The sequence below is a fragment of the Pelophylax lessonae genome (genome assembly GCF_965119305.1).
Source record: "Pelophylax lessonae genome assembly, chromosome: 4".
In the NCBI taxonomy this organism is placed as follows: Eukaryota; Metazoa; Chordata; class Amphibia; order Anura; family Ranidae; genus Pelophylax; species Pelophylax lessonae.
Genome location: NC_138771.1, coordinates 91,209,182 through 91,222,674, shown reverse-complemented (window position 1 = coordinate 91,222,674; position 13,493 = coordinate 91,209,182). Strand labels below are relative to the sequence as shown.

Sequence of the window (13,493 nt, the reverse complement as noted above, 5' to 3'; positions counted from 1 at the left end):
AGCACTAGTTTACTGGCATTTATTCAGGTGTGTGCACAGGCTCATAGAAAACAATGGGCTGCATTTGGATCAGTAAAAAAATACTTTGAACCTTGTACACACGGGCATATTAAAACATACACCCATGTGAGGGCTGTGTTTACTTGCATGGGGATGCCCTGAAGTTTCGTGCATTCCTGTGCAGACAGTCCCAATCTTGTCAATTGGGATGCATTCATGCCGGTTGTGATGCAGTGGCTGCATGGTCACAGCCGCTGCTTCGACTTTGAGAGCTGTGCGGGTGCACGGCCTGAAATGCAGACAGTGTGCGTTAGGGGCCATGCACCTGCATGCAGGGGTGTCCCTAGAGCACTTGGCACCCGGGGCAGATCCTATATATGGCACCCCCCACAAACTTTTAAATGTAAAAACTCCCGCAAAAAATTGTAAAGTTTTCAAGAATATTTATTTTACAAATGTCACTGCCCCCATCACAGTGCCCCTTGCAGTGCCCCCCCCCCCCCGGCTCTCTAATCACAGTGCCCCCGTTTACTCTCTGCCTCCCCTGCACAGTCCTACCTTCGGCATAAACAGACAGCTAATACTATTAGCAATGTGTTTATGTTTAAGTAAGAGATTGCAGACATACTACAGGAGATGGTTAGAGACTGCAGACATGATACAGGAGATGGTTAGAGACTGCAGACATGATACAGGATATGGTGTGAAACTGCAGACATGATACAAGAGATGATAAGAGACTGTAGACATGATACAGGAGATGGTTAGAGACTGCAGACATGATACAGGAGATAGTCAGAGACTGAGGATATAATACAAGAGATGGTCAGAGGCTGCAGACATGGTACAGGAGATGGTCAGAGACTGAGGACAAGATACAAGAGATGGTCAGAGACTAAGGATATAATACAAGAGATGGTCAGAGACTGCAGACATGATACAGAAGATGGTTAGAGACTAAGGATATAATACAAGAGATGGTCAGAGACTGCAGACATGGTACAGGAGATGGTCAGAGACTGAGGACAAGATACAAGAGATGGTCAGAGACTGCTGACATGATACAGGAGATGGTCAGAGACTGCTGACATGATACAGGAGATGGTCAGAGATGGAGGACATGATACAAGAGATGGTCAGAGACTGAGGACATGATACAAGAGATGATCTGAGACTGAAGACATGGTACAAGAGAAGGTCAGAGACTGAGGACATGATACAAGAGATGGTCAGAGACTGAGGACATGATACAAAAGATAGTTAGAGACTGCAGACATACTACAGGAGATGGCCAGAGACTACTCAGGTCACTTTTCAGAGGCATTAGACATGCAGAGAGGTGGTGATATTTATCATTTTCTCACTGCCTGTTTAAACACCCTAAATGTCACTTAAAAGCACATAGGACAAAGTACTGTTATAGGCTGAAGAAACAAAGCTCTATGGCTGCAGTTAAGGAAAGGGTCTGATGGAGGACAAAATAGGAAAGAGGGGGGGAAGAGAGATTTTTGGGAGAGAGAGGGAAGGAGGAGGAGGGAGAGTCCTGTCATAGCTTACTCAATTCAGTCCCTGGAGGCTCCTCCTGGCTCAGTGGCTTAGTCATAGTGGCTTCAGGTTTACAATGTGGCTGTTGGCTGCTCAATTTAAACTTCCTGCCCACACATCTTATTCACACACAGCACACGGGCTGCCCGGAGTGCGGGCGGTAACAGCGAGGGAGAGGCAGGAGGAGGCAGAGCCGATTCAGCCTCTCCCATTAATGTGGAGGGGGAGGAGCTGTGCTGTCTGGGCTCAGTGAAAATGGAACATGGACACTCAGCCATGTGACAGATGCAGCCATCTCTATATTCAGTTTCACAGAGGGTTGGCAGCCCTGCCTACCTGACACCCCTAAGCGCTGCCAGCCTGACACCCCCAATGTGTGGCACCCAGTGCATCCCTGTGTGGATAAACACAGCCCTTACACCAGTGTACATTGTAGTACCCCTGTGAGGATGGGGCCTTAGATGCTGCATTTTTGGCATCCACGTACAAGAACCTTTATGCAAATTTCAGCTTGAGCTAGGACCATTTCTGTGTTCCTAGGTAGCAAATATGCCTTTTTTGATTGCTTTAAGTAGACTATAGATGTTTCAGTTTCAGTATCTATTGTAACTGAGATTTTTCAGTATGAATCAACAAAATTTGCTCTAATTTTCTTCCCAGCTTACATACATTGGTTTGTTTCTAGTGAACACACCAATTCATACCTTACACCTGGCAGTTATAGATGGTACTGAATTGTGGATTTTTCGAAATTGCGTCTTGAGTTTGGGAATAGCAAATGTTTACTAAAACCTTAAGTGCATTTTAATGCTCTAAGACAGGGTCTCCAAACTTTCTATACAAAGGGCAAGTTTACTGTTCTTCAGGCCTTACGGGATCCAGATTGTGGATGGTGGGAGTAGAAAATGCCCTGCCGTCTATAGAAGTATACAATACCCCATCATTGGTTTTTAATAAGAAGAATAGTGCCCCATTGTTGGTATCAGTGGCATAGGCATCAGTGGGAGGAATAGTCCTCCTATGTTGGTATCAGTGGCAGGAATAGTACCCTATTGTGGGTGCCATTATTAGGAATGGTGCCCCATTATGGGCACCAGTGCGAAGAATAGTGTCCCATGGGTTAGATAAAGGCAAGCAAAGGCCCACATCTGGCCCTGAGCCACAGTTTGGAGCCCTATAGAAAAGTCATGCTTTTTTTTCACTGGGTTTAAGGGAAATCTACAGTCTGTTTAAGTAAGCATGACCATACTGTCAACTTGGACTGGTTCATACTGTCTTCTTTCTTATCCACTTGACCTCTGGATGATTTACCCCCCCCCCTCCGGAAAAAAAAAAAAGCAGACTTTTTTCTGCTTTTTGGCACTGTGTTATATTAACTGACAATTGCACAGTCATGCAACTTTGTACTGAAATGAAATTTATAATGTTTTCCCACAAATAGAGCTCTCTTTTGGGGGGGGGGGGGGATTTGATCACCACTGGGCTTTTTATTTTTTGCGCTATAAACAAAAAAAGAAACAAAAAAAGACCGAACATTTTGAAAAAATTCAAGATTTTTTACTTTTTGCTACAAAACATATCCAATAAAAAGAATGAAAAAAAAAATCTAATTTCTTCATAAATTTAGGCCAATATGTATTCTTCTACATATTTTTGTTAAAAAAATCCCAATAAGCTTATATTGATTGGTTTGCGTGAAAGTTATAGCGTCTACATAGTATGGTATGTATACTGGAATTTTTCTATATTTTCTTTTATACTAATGGTAATACGTAGTAATGGCAGCATTCAGCCACTTTTAGCGGGACTGTGATAGCATGGCGGGCAATCTGACACTATCTTTACACTTTTGACACTTTGTGGGAACAAGTGACACCAATACAGTAAACTAATGATACTGGCTGGCAAGGAGTTAACTTCTAGGGCGATCAAAAGGTAAATGTGTGCCTAACCAGTGTTTGTGTGTACTGTGAGCTGCTTTTACTAAGGGATGTGCCGGTTTTTATTCCATGCTTTGCAGGGAAACAAAAACCGGCACATCCACACTGACAGGACAGAGCTTTGTATTATTTACATTGACAGAGCTCTGTCCTGTCCACCTCCTCTCCGATCAGCAGGTGGCGGCTGTTATCCATTGGCTGGCATCCACTGATTGGCTTGTGCTGTGACTAATCACAGCACAGCTGGTGCACTGGTGACACGCCTGTGCCCCCCTACCCTGAAAAGCAGAATCACGTATATACAGTATCTCACAAAAGTGAGTACACCCATCACATTTTTGTAAATATTTTATTATATCTTTTCATGTGACAACACTGAAGAAATTACACTTTGCTACAACGTACAGTAGTGAGTGTACAGCTTGTATAAGAGTGTAGGTTTGCTGTCCCCTCAAAATAACTCAACACACAGCCATTAATGTCTAAATTGCTGTCAACAAAAGTGAGTACAACCCTAAGTGAAAATGGACAAATTTGGCCCAAAGTGTCAATATTTTGTGTGGTCACCATCAATGTTCCCTCTAATTTTTTACTGGGCTGAGCAAATAAAAAAATTTCTGAGCGCAGTGCTCCCCAACCTTTTTATCGCCGCGGACCGGTCAACGTTTGATCATTTTTCTGTGGCCCCCAATCAATGCAGAGTGCCCACAGCATTGCCCCCAATCAATGCAGAGTGCCCACAGCATTGCCCCCAATCAATGCAGAGTGCCATAGCATTGCCCCCAATCAATGCAGAGTACTACAGCATTGCCCCCAATCAATGCAGAGTACTACAGCATTGCCCCCAATCAATGTAGAGATGCCAGCGTGCCCCTTTTCAATGTAGAGGTGCCAGTGTGCCCCCTTTCAATGTAGAGATGCCAGTGTGCCCCCTTTCAATGTAGAGATGCCAGTGTGCCACCTTTCAATGTAGAGATGCCAGTGTGCCCCCTTTCAATGTAGAGATGCCAGTGTGCCCCCTTTCAATGTAGAGATGCCAGTGTGCCACCTTTCAATGTAGAGATGCCAGTGTGCCCCCTTTCAATGTAGAGATGCCAGTGTGCCCCCTTTCAATGTAGAGATGCCAGTGTGCCACCTTTCAATGTAGAGATGCCAGTGTGCCCCCTTTCAATGTAGAGATGCCAGCGTGCCACCTTTCAATGTAGAGATGCCAGCGTGCCCCCTTTCAATGTAGAGATGCCAGTGTGCCACCTTTCAATGTAGAGATGCCAGTGTGCCCCCTTTCAATGTAGAGATGCCAGTGTGCCCCCTTTCAATGTAGAGATGCCAGTGTGCCACCTTTCAATGTAGAGATGCCAGCGTGCCCCCTTTCAATGTAGAGATGCCAGTGTGCCACCTTTCAATGTAGAGATGCCAGTGTGCCCCCTTTCAATGTAGAGATGCCAGTGTGCCCCCTTTCAATGTAGAGATGCCAGTGTGCCCCCTTTCAATGTAGAGATGCCAGTGTGCCCCCTTTCAATGTAGAGATGCCAGCGTGCCACCTTTCAATATAGAGATGCCAGCGTGCCCCCTTTCAATGTAGAGATGCCAGTGTGCCACCTTTCAATGTAGAGATGCCAGTGTGCCCCCTTTCAATGTAGAGATGCCAGCGTGCCCCCTTTCAATGTAGAGACTCTTCAGTCCCGAGTCTAGTAATGGTTCTGCCATTTTTTCAGTTTTTAATTAATGCAGAGTGCCCACAGCATTGTCCCCAAATCAATGTAGAGATGCCAGTGTTCCCCCCCCCGAGTACTTACCTCATGGTCACGGGCGGCAGCTTCTCTTCAGTTCATTCCCCGGCTTCCTGCCTCTCCTCAGTCCTCCTGACTCCCGAGTCCCGGCGCCTCTTCCTCGGCCAATGGCATGAAGTTGGCCTTTCGGCCAATCAGGAAGCGGGAGGACCCGCTCCCTGATTGGCCAGGAGGAGGATCCGTGTGACAATAGCGAATTTTCATTCGCTATTGTCACACAATGGGCGTGCTCTCGCGGCGCACGCTCTGCTACACGGCCGCCACGTCTGCGGCTGCGCGGTTTGAATAGGTGCTTGCGCGGGACCTTCATTCACACTGCGCGCCCGCGCATGCGCGCAGGCTAAAGGGAACACTGGTCACCATTACTTTCCAGCACTGCCTTACCCCTCTTGGGCATGGAGTTCACCAGAGCTTGACAGGTTGCCACTGGAGTCCTCTTCCACTCCTCCATGATGACATCACAGGGCTGGTGGATGTTAGAGGCCTTGTGCTGCTCCACCTTGTATTTGAGGATGCCCTACAGATGCTCAATAGAGTTTAGGTCTGGAGACATGTTTAGCCAGTCCATCACCTTTACCCTCAGCTTCTTTAGCAAGGCAGTGGTCATCTTGGAGGTGTTTTTGGGGTTATGCTAGAATACTGCCCTGTGGCCCAGTCTTTGAAGGGAGGGGATCATGCTCTAGTTCAGTATGTCACAGTACATGTTGGCATTCATGGTTCCCTCAATGAACTGTAGCTCCCCAATGCCAGCAGCACTCATGCAGCCCCAGACCATGACACTCCCACCACCATGTTTGACTGTAGGCAAGACACACTTGTCTTTGTACTCCTTACCTGGTTGCCGCCACACACGTTTGACACCATCTGAACCAAACAAGTTTATCTTTGTCTCATCAGACCACAGGATATGGTTCCAGTAATCCATGTCCTTAGTCTGCTTGTCTTCTGCAAACTGTTTGCGGGCTTTCTTGAGCATCATCTTTAGAAGAGGCTTCCTTCTGGGACAACAGTCATGCAGACCAATTTGATGCAGTGTGCGGCGTATGGTCTGAGCACTGACAGGCTGACCCCCCCACCCCTTCAACCTCTGCAGCAATACTGGCAGCACTCATGGGTCTATTTCCCAAAGACAACCTCTGGATATGATTCTGAGCACGTGCACTCAACTTCTTTGGTTGACCATGGCGAGGCCTGTTCTGAGTGGAACCTGTCCTGTTAAAACTGCTGTATGGTCTTGGCCACCGTGCTACAGCTCAGTTTCAGGGTCTTGGCAATCTTCTTATAACCTGGGCCATCTTTATGTACAGCAACAATTCTTTTTTTCAGATCCTCAGGGACCTGCCATGAGGTGCCATGTTGAACTTCCAGTGACTAGCATGAGAGAGTGAGAGCGATAACACCAAATTAACACACCTGTTCCCCATTCATACCTGGGACCTTGTAACACTAACTAGTCACATGACATCGGCGAGGGAAAATGGCTAATTGGGCCCTATTTGGACATATTTACTTAGGGGTGTACTCACTTTTGTTGCCAGTGGTTTAGACATTAATGGCTGAGTGTTGAATTATTTTGAGGGGACAGCAAATTTACACTGTTATACAAGGTGTACCCTCACTGCTTTATATTGTAGCAAAGTGTCATTTCTTCAGTGTTGTCACATGAAAATATATAATAAAATATTTACAGAAATGTGAGGGGTGTACTCACTTTTGTGAGATACTGTATACATGATTCTGCACAGATGGTCTGCACTGTAGCAGTAAAAGCTACATGGGTCAGTCGGGAAGTGGCTATAACTGTGACGTTTGATGCATTTCAATGCACCACAGCTTGGGTGCGGTGTGTAGAAGAGCAGGGAGAAACAGAGATGCAGGATCTAAAAATGCATTTTGCAGGGTTCACCACTGCAGATAACCCAAAGGTTGGGTTCCATTGTGAAAAAGGCACATAGAAAACAATTTTTTCTGTGTGTCTTTTGCTGAGACCTGAATTTTTCTAGTGCCCAAATACACAAGTGTGATTGAGCTCTTAATATAATCCATAATGCACCTAAAATAGAACTAAGGGCAAAACTTGTTTTTTCCATTTTGGATAGAGTAAGGGAGGGTTATAACCCCTGCAAGATTTATTTATGCCATCTTTGTAGCATTGGGGAGATTTCCATTCACTTCCTGTGCCATAGCCAAACAGGAAGTGAGATGAAATCCCTGCAAATCAAGGGAATTTCTTGGGGAACCCCAGGTCACACCAGAGCTAGTGTCCCCATTGGACGATTTCCCCTCTATTTCTTTTTTGGGGACAACCCAAAATTGGGGATTATCTTTTACTTTCACTTTCAATGATGATGATAAACAGGACAAATAGAGTGAGCGAATCTCCCTAATAGTCGCACAGAGTACAATAAAAACTTACAGATGTTCTAATCCACCTCCCCTCTATCCAAAATGGAAAAAAAAAAGTTTTGCCTTTAGTTATACGTTAATAAAAAATACTATTAAAATGTAATCTGTTTTGCTTTAACCACTTTAGCCCCAGAAGATTTTGCTGCTCAATGACCAGGCCACTTTTTTCAACTTGGCACTGCGCGAATTTAACTGACAATTGCGCAGTCATGCAATGCTGTACCCAAACGAAATTTAGGTTTTTAATTTCCCACAAACAGAGCTTTCTTTTGGTGGTATTTGATCACCTCTGCACTTTTTATTTTTTGCGATATTAATAAAAAAGGAGCAAAAATTTAGCAAAAAATTGACATTTTCTACTTTGACTGTTAAAAAATATCCAATATATTCAATTTTTGTCATATATTTAGGCCAAAATGTATTTAGCTACATGTCTTTGACAAAATAATTCTCAATGAGCGTATTTTTATCCACTTTAAGACCGGAAGATTTTACCCCCTTCCTGACCAGGCCATATTTTGCGATTCGGCACTGCGTTATTTTAACGGACAATTGCGCGGTCGTGCAACGTTGTACCATAAATTAAATTATTATTTTTTTTCCCCCACAAATAGAGCTTTCTTTTGGTGGTATTTGATCACCTGTGCGATTTTTAATTTTTGAAAAAAACAATATTTTTCACATTCTGATGTATAACATTCCCAAAATAAAATATAAAAATCTAAATTTTTTAACATTTTAGGCCAATTTGTTTTCTGCTACATATTTTTGGTAAAAAAAAATCGCAATAAGCGTATTTTGATTGGATTGCGCAAACGTTTACTAACTACAGGAAAGATTTGTCATTTTTATTGTTTTTTTTTTTTTTTTACTAGTACAGTGCCTTGCGAAAGTATTCGGCCCCCTTGAACTCTGCGACCTTTTGCCACATTTCAGGCTTCAAACATAAAGATATAAAACTGTAATTTTTTGTGAAGAATCAACAACAAGTGGGACACAATCATGAAGTGGAATGAAATGTATTGGATATTTCAAACTTTTTTAACAAATAAAAAACTGAAAAATTGGGCGTGCAAAATTAGGTAAAATTAAATAGGTCTATCATCGCGGGACCCAGGGGAGTGGTCGGCAAGTTGTTAAATATCTTTTGCTTTTTGCTCTGTCAGATTTTTTCCCCACATCTGTGTCTGATTGTGGAGATTTCCCTGTCTTATAGCCAAACAGGAAGTGAGAGGCAATCCCTCCAAATTAAGGGAATTCCTTAGGGACCCCAAGGTGACCAGAACTAGTGTCCATATTGGAGGATTTCCCCTCTATTACTTCTCCCGGGACAACTCAAAGTTTGAAATTTTCTATGACTTTTACTTTCAATGCTAATGGTAAACAGGCCCAATCAATGAGGGTGAATCTCCCTAATGGGGGCACAGACAGCAATAAACATGACAGGTGTTTTAATCCCTCTCCATTCTATCCAAAACTAAAAAAACTTTTGTCTTTAGTTATACTTTAATCTCTCTGCATAGTATATTTTTTATATATATGGAGATGGGGGTATTTATTCATGACATGCAGGTGCTTCCTGCTTACTAGTATTGCAGAGTGACGGTGCTTTACTGTTCCCTGATTTCAGCACAAGCCTATCAGATTGCTCAGACTTTTTTTTTAAAAAACAGCAGGGACGTCCATCTGATCAGTAGTTTGCAGCACTGCCATCTCAGTGGTGAATTGTGGCACAGGGACTGTTTTATGTTGCTTGCATTGCCCAATATTCAGACATAAAAGGGAGAATCTAGAAATCTCCGTATGAAGCAGAGTCATTTAAATATAGAACAAGGTGCATCTAAAAATAGGGAGCCCTCTAAAACTGGAACATTTTCCTGCTGTTCAAGCAAAATAACCCTGGGGGAGAAGGGCCGTCATGTTGATGAATCCACGGGTCACAATTAGGTTCCTTTTTATTTGATGAACTTGTTCCAAAATTAACTTACTGCTGGCATACCAATTCATTTTTTTATAATTCTTTTAGGTTCAATTTCATATTCAATTAAGTAGAGCACTTTATATGCAATCCCTTGTGAGCCATGGAAGTAAGTGATTAGATCTTGTGAAAATAGGAACAGTCAGAAATAAAGCTGTTACTCTGCTATCTTCACATCCAGTGTCCTTATGTGCCCTTACTAATTCCCACCTAACACTGGCGGCCTGTATACTCCATTCTGTAGGGTTATTGCAGAATACAGAACAGGAAGGTGTCATGCTACTAAGCAGCTGTCATAGATCATATCACATCATACGTCACAAGGGTTGGTCTGCTGAAGAGCATTGTTTAGCAATAGTGTACTTTTGTTCTAAATGAGTGACCTGTAAAAAATGTGTTTTATTAAGTGAAAAAATGTAATAAAAAATGGCGGGGGACATATGAGTGATTCTGCCTCTACAGAAAAATCGCCAGCAGCAGGATCGCTAAAGAGGCAGCCTGTGTGTGCTTGAAGAATCCCTCCATCTGTGGCCAGATGTTGCTTTGTCAATGGGCTGAATACTGCTGAATCTTGATTGCTAGCTATGGGAGGAACATCTCAGATAGTGCTGTTTCACACAAGGGAGTGCGCCAGACGGACTCCGTTTTTCTCAGCTGGGGATCGATCCGCCGATCCCCCGCTGAGCAGGCGGATGACAGCTGTGTCTCCACGCTGTGTGTGGAGACAGAGCTGTCAGGTCCCTATTTATTTCTATGGGGGAATCGGATGAGAACAGACCGTCTGTCCGTTCTCATCCGATCCGCCAGACGGATGGAAAATAGGGTTTCCATCTGTCCGGTTTGGACAGATCGGATGTCAGGGGACATGTCTCCACTGACATCCAATGCCCCATAGAGATGCATGGGGCGTCCGTTCAGATCCGCCAAAGAAACTGACAGGGGGGGATCTGAACGGACTCCATGTGTGAAAGGGGCCTGAGGGTTATTTACTAAAGCTGGAAAGTGCAAAATCTGGTGCAACTCTGCATAGAAACCAATCAGCTTCCAGGTTTCATTGCCAAAGCTTAATTGAACAAGTTGAAGTTAGAAGCTGATTGGCTACCACGCACAGCTGCACCAGATTCTGAGTGCTCCAATTTTGGAAATCTACCCCACTGTGTCAACTACAAAGGGAGTGATTCCATTGGGACAAACACTCAGCCTCCTAACTATCTTGTCACTGCTGATTTTGACAGATTGTCAGTGGTAGGATCACAAGTGACAGACTGACCTGTGTGTCATCAGCCTAAAAATAAAATAAAAAGATAGGCTGGGCCTAATGCAGTATACAGTATATTGGCACAGATTGCCTTTTCTATCTGACGTTTGTTATGGGGGATGGGTAATATTTACACTGATTGCACTTATTGCTTTTTTAGGATGTTTTAGAATATCACCGAAACATGTCTTCAGTGCTGGAAACCAAAGAAAAAAGATAACAATAAAAATATTACTGTACTTACTAAGTACTGGTATTGCAAGACCTCTTCCAAAACACTAATTTGCCGTTTTGATAAAATGGGGTTGATGTACTAAAGGCAAATAGACTGTTCAATTGACTCATCCAATCATGTGCAAGCAAAAAATGCTATTTTTTTTCCTTGCTTGTGATTGGGTTTTCTTTTCAAAGTGAAACTTCACTTCATTTTCTAAGCTCTGGAGCAAATGCCCCTTCAGGGTGCCACTGTGGTTGCAAACTGCACAGTCTATTTGCCTTTAGTAAATCCCCCCCTATGTCTTCTTCATGATATTCAAACAGATGGAGTAGATTTCCACTTTTTATTTCAAACAAACTGTAAGGGATAGAAGCAAATTTCACACATCACTGGATAGAAGAAGGGTCATAGGTTTTATGGTCCTTGAGGTTGTATGCACTCAACATGAGCACCATGTGTTGTACAACAAACATCCCAAACGGCAGATCGTTTTTTGCCACACATGAATCAACTGGTCGCTATTTATTGAATACACAGCTTCAACAAATTGGATGTCTCAGATTTTGAAGAGTAGCAGGCATAGATGGTACAAACACCCTTTATTTTATGTTCCCCCACAGATACAAATCACAGGGGAATAGGTGTGGTGACCTGGACGGCCACAGATGATGAACAAGATCTTGTCCACAGAATACATATTGCAGTGTACAATGGAGGGGAGGTCGGTAAACACTATCCAGCTATGGGCAGGCTGGGTAATGTGTATACAGCAGTGGTGGGCAACTTTAACCGCTTGCCGACCGCCGCAAGTAGATTTACTGCGGCGGTCAGCCCCGGCCAGGCAGAGTGACGTTAATTAATGTCACTAGCCTGGGAGGGTCTGGGGAGCGAGCGCGCGCCCGCGGAGGCGCGCTCCCGCTCCCGCGCGGTCACGGACCCCCCCGCGCGTGTGACTGGCGGACCCGATGTCCGCCGGTCACTCGGCGATCGTCGGGGGAGAGGGAGAAAGTCAGACGGCTTCTGTAAACAAGCTGCCTGTCATTCTCCTCGGTGTAAAAACACTGATCATACGGATCTACTATGTAGAACCGTTGATCAGTGTCCTTACAGCTCAAGCCACAGCCAATCACAGTAGAAAGCACACCCCTAGGGAAACACACAGCCCCTCCCTCCCAAATAAAGTTAACCCCTTCACTACCAGTGTATTTTTACAGTAACAGTGCATATATATAGCACTGATTACTGTAGAAATGTCACTGGTAACCCCAAAAGTGTCAAAAATATAAGTCAAGGGTCCGATCTGTCCGCCGCAATGTCGCAGTACCGCAAAAAAAATCGCAGATCGCCGCCATTACGCGGTAAAAAAAAAACAACAAAAATGACAAAAATCTTTCCCTTTGTTAGTAAACGCGATAACTTTTGCGCAAACCAATAAAAATACGCTTTTTGCGATTTTTTTTACCAAACATAGGTAGGATAAAACAAATTGGCCGAAAATGTTAAAAAATTTTGATTTTTACATTTTTTTTGGGGAATTTCATATAAAAAATGTGAAAAATATTGTTATTTTTGCAAAATTTACGCTCTTTTTTTGTTTATAGTGCAAAAAGTAAAAAGCGCACAGGTGATCAAATACCACCAAAAGAAAGCTCTGTTTGTGGGAAAAAAAGGACGTCAAATTCGTTTAGGTACAGCGTCGCACGACCGCGCAATTGTCCGTTAAAGTCACGCAGTGCCGAATCGCAAAATACCCCCTGGTCGTTTAGCAGCCAAATCCTCCGGGGCTTAAGTGGTTAAAGAGGCGGAGATCTACCTGAACAACATGGGAGAAGTCAATGATAAGCGGGCACAGTATCACCTCCCCACACCGGATTTAAACCTCTAATTGCCCTACTACTGTGTCATAATCATGTTCATTGCATGGCAATCATGGGTTTAAATCAGGTGGTGAGGAGGAAAGATATCACCTCCTCACCACCTGTCAAACACACTCCTGTCGCTTTTCAGAGGAGCAGCCTGCTGCACTTGTGAATGAGCCCTTATTTGGCATCAGCACCCTTAGAACTCGTTCACACATAAAGTTGGGGGGGTGCTGAAACCATGCGCTTGAGCCGTGGATTTACTGCCTCCAATCTCTACCCCCTTTAGCTGCTAAACCTCCTTTTGCTTTTTGTGGGTGCTGCCGCCTGCCAAACGTGACCCATTCAAGTAAATGAGGGCCACTCTTCAATTGCCCCGCAACTGCATGCTCCTGCGGGGTCCAAGGCGTTACAGGAGGTGGTGAGAAAGAAACACAAGGCTGCCTGCTTTAACCCCTTGTTTCCTGTACTGCAAAAGGTTGCAGGGCATTTGCAGAGTG

The 13,493-nt window shown here is 44.0% G+C and overlaps 1 protein-coding gene across 1 annotated transcript in view; it reads left to right on the top strand.

The window, feature by feature from the left end:
* The window catches only part of GNB5 (G protein subunit beta 5), a 109,020-nt gene that overhangs the window by 78,360 nt on the left and 17,167 nt on the right, over positions 1-13,493 (top strand). The gene's annotated exons all lie outside the window — the stretch shown is intronic.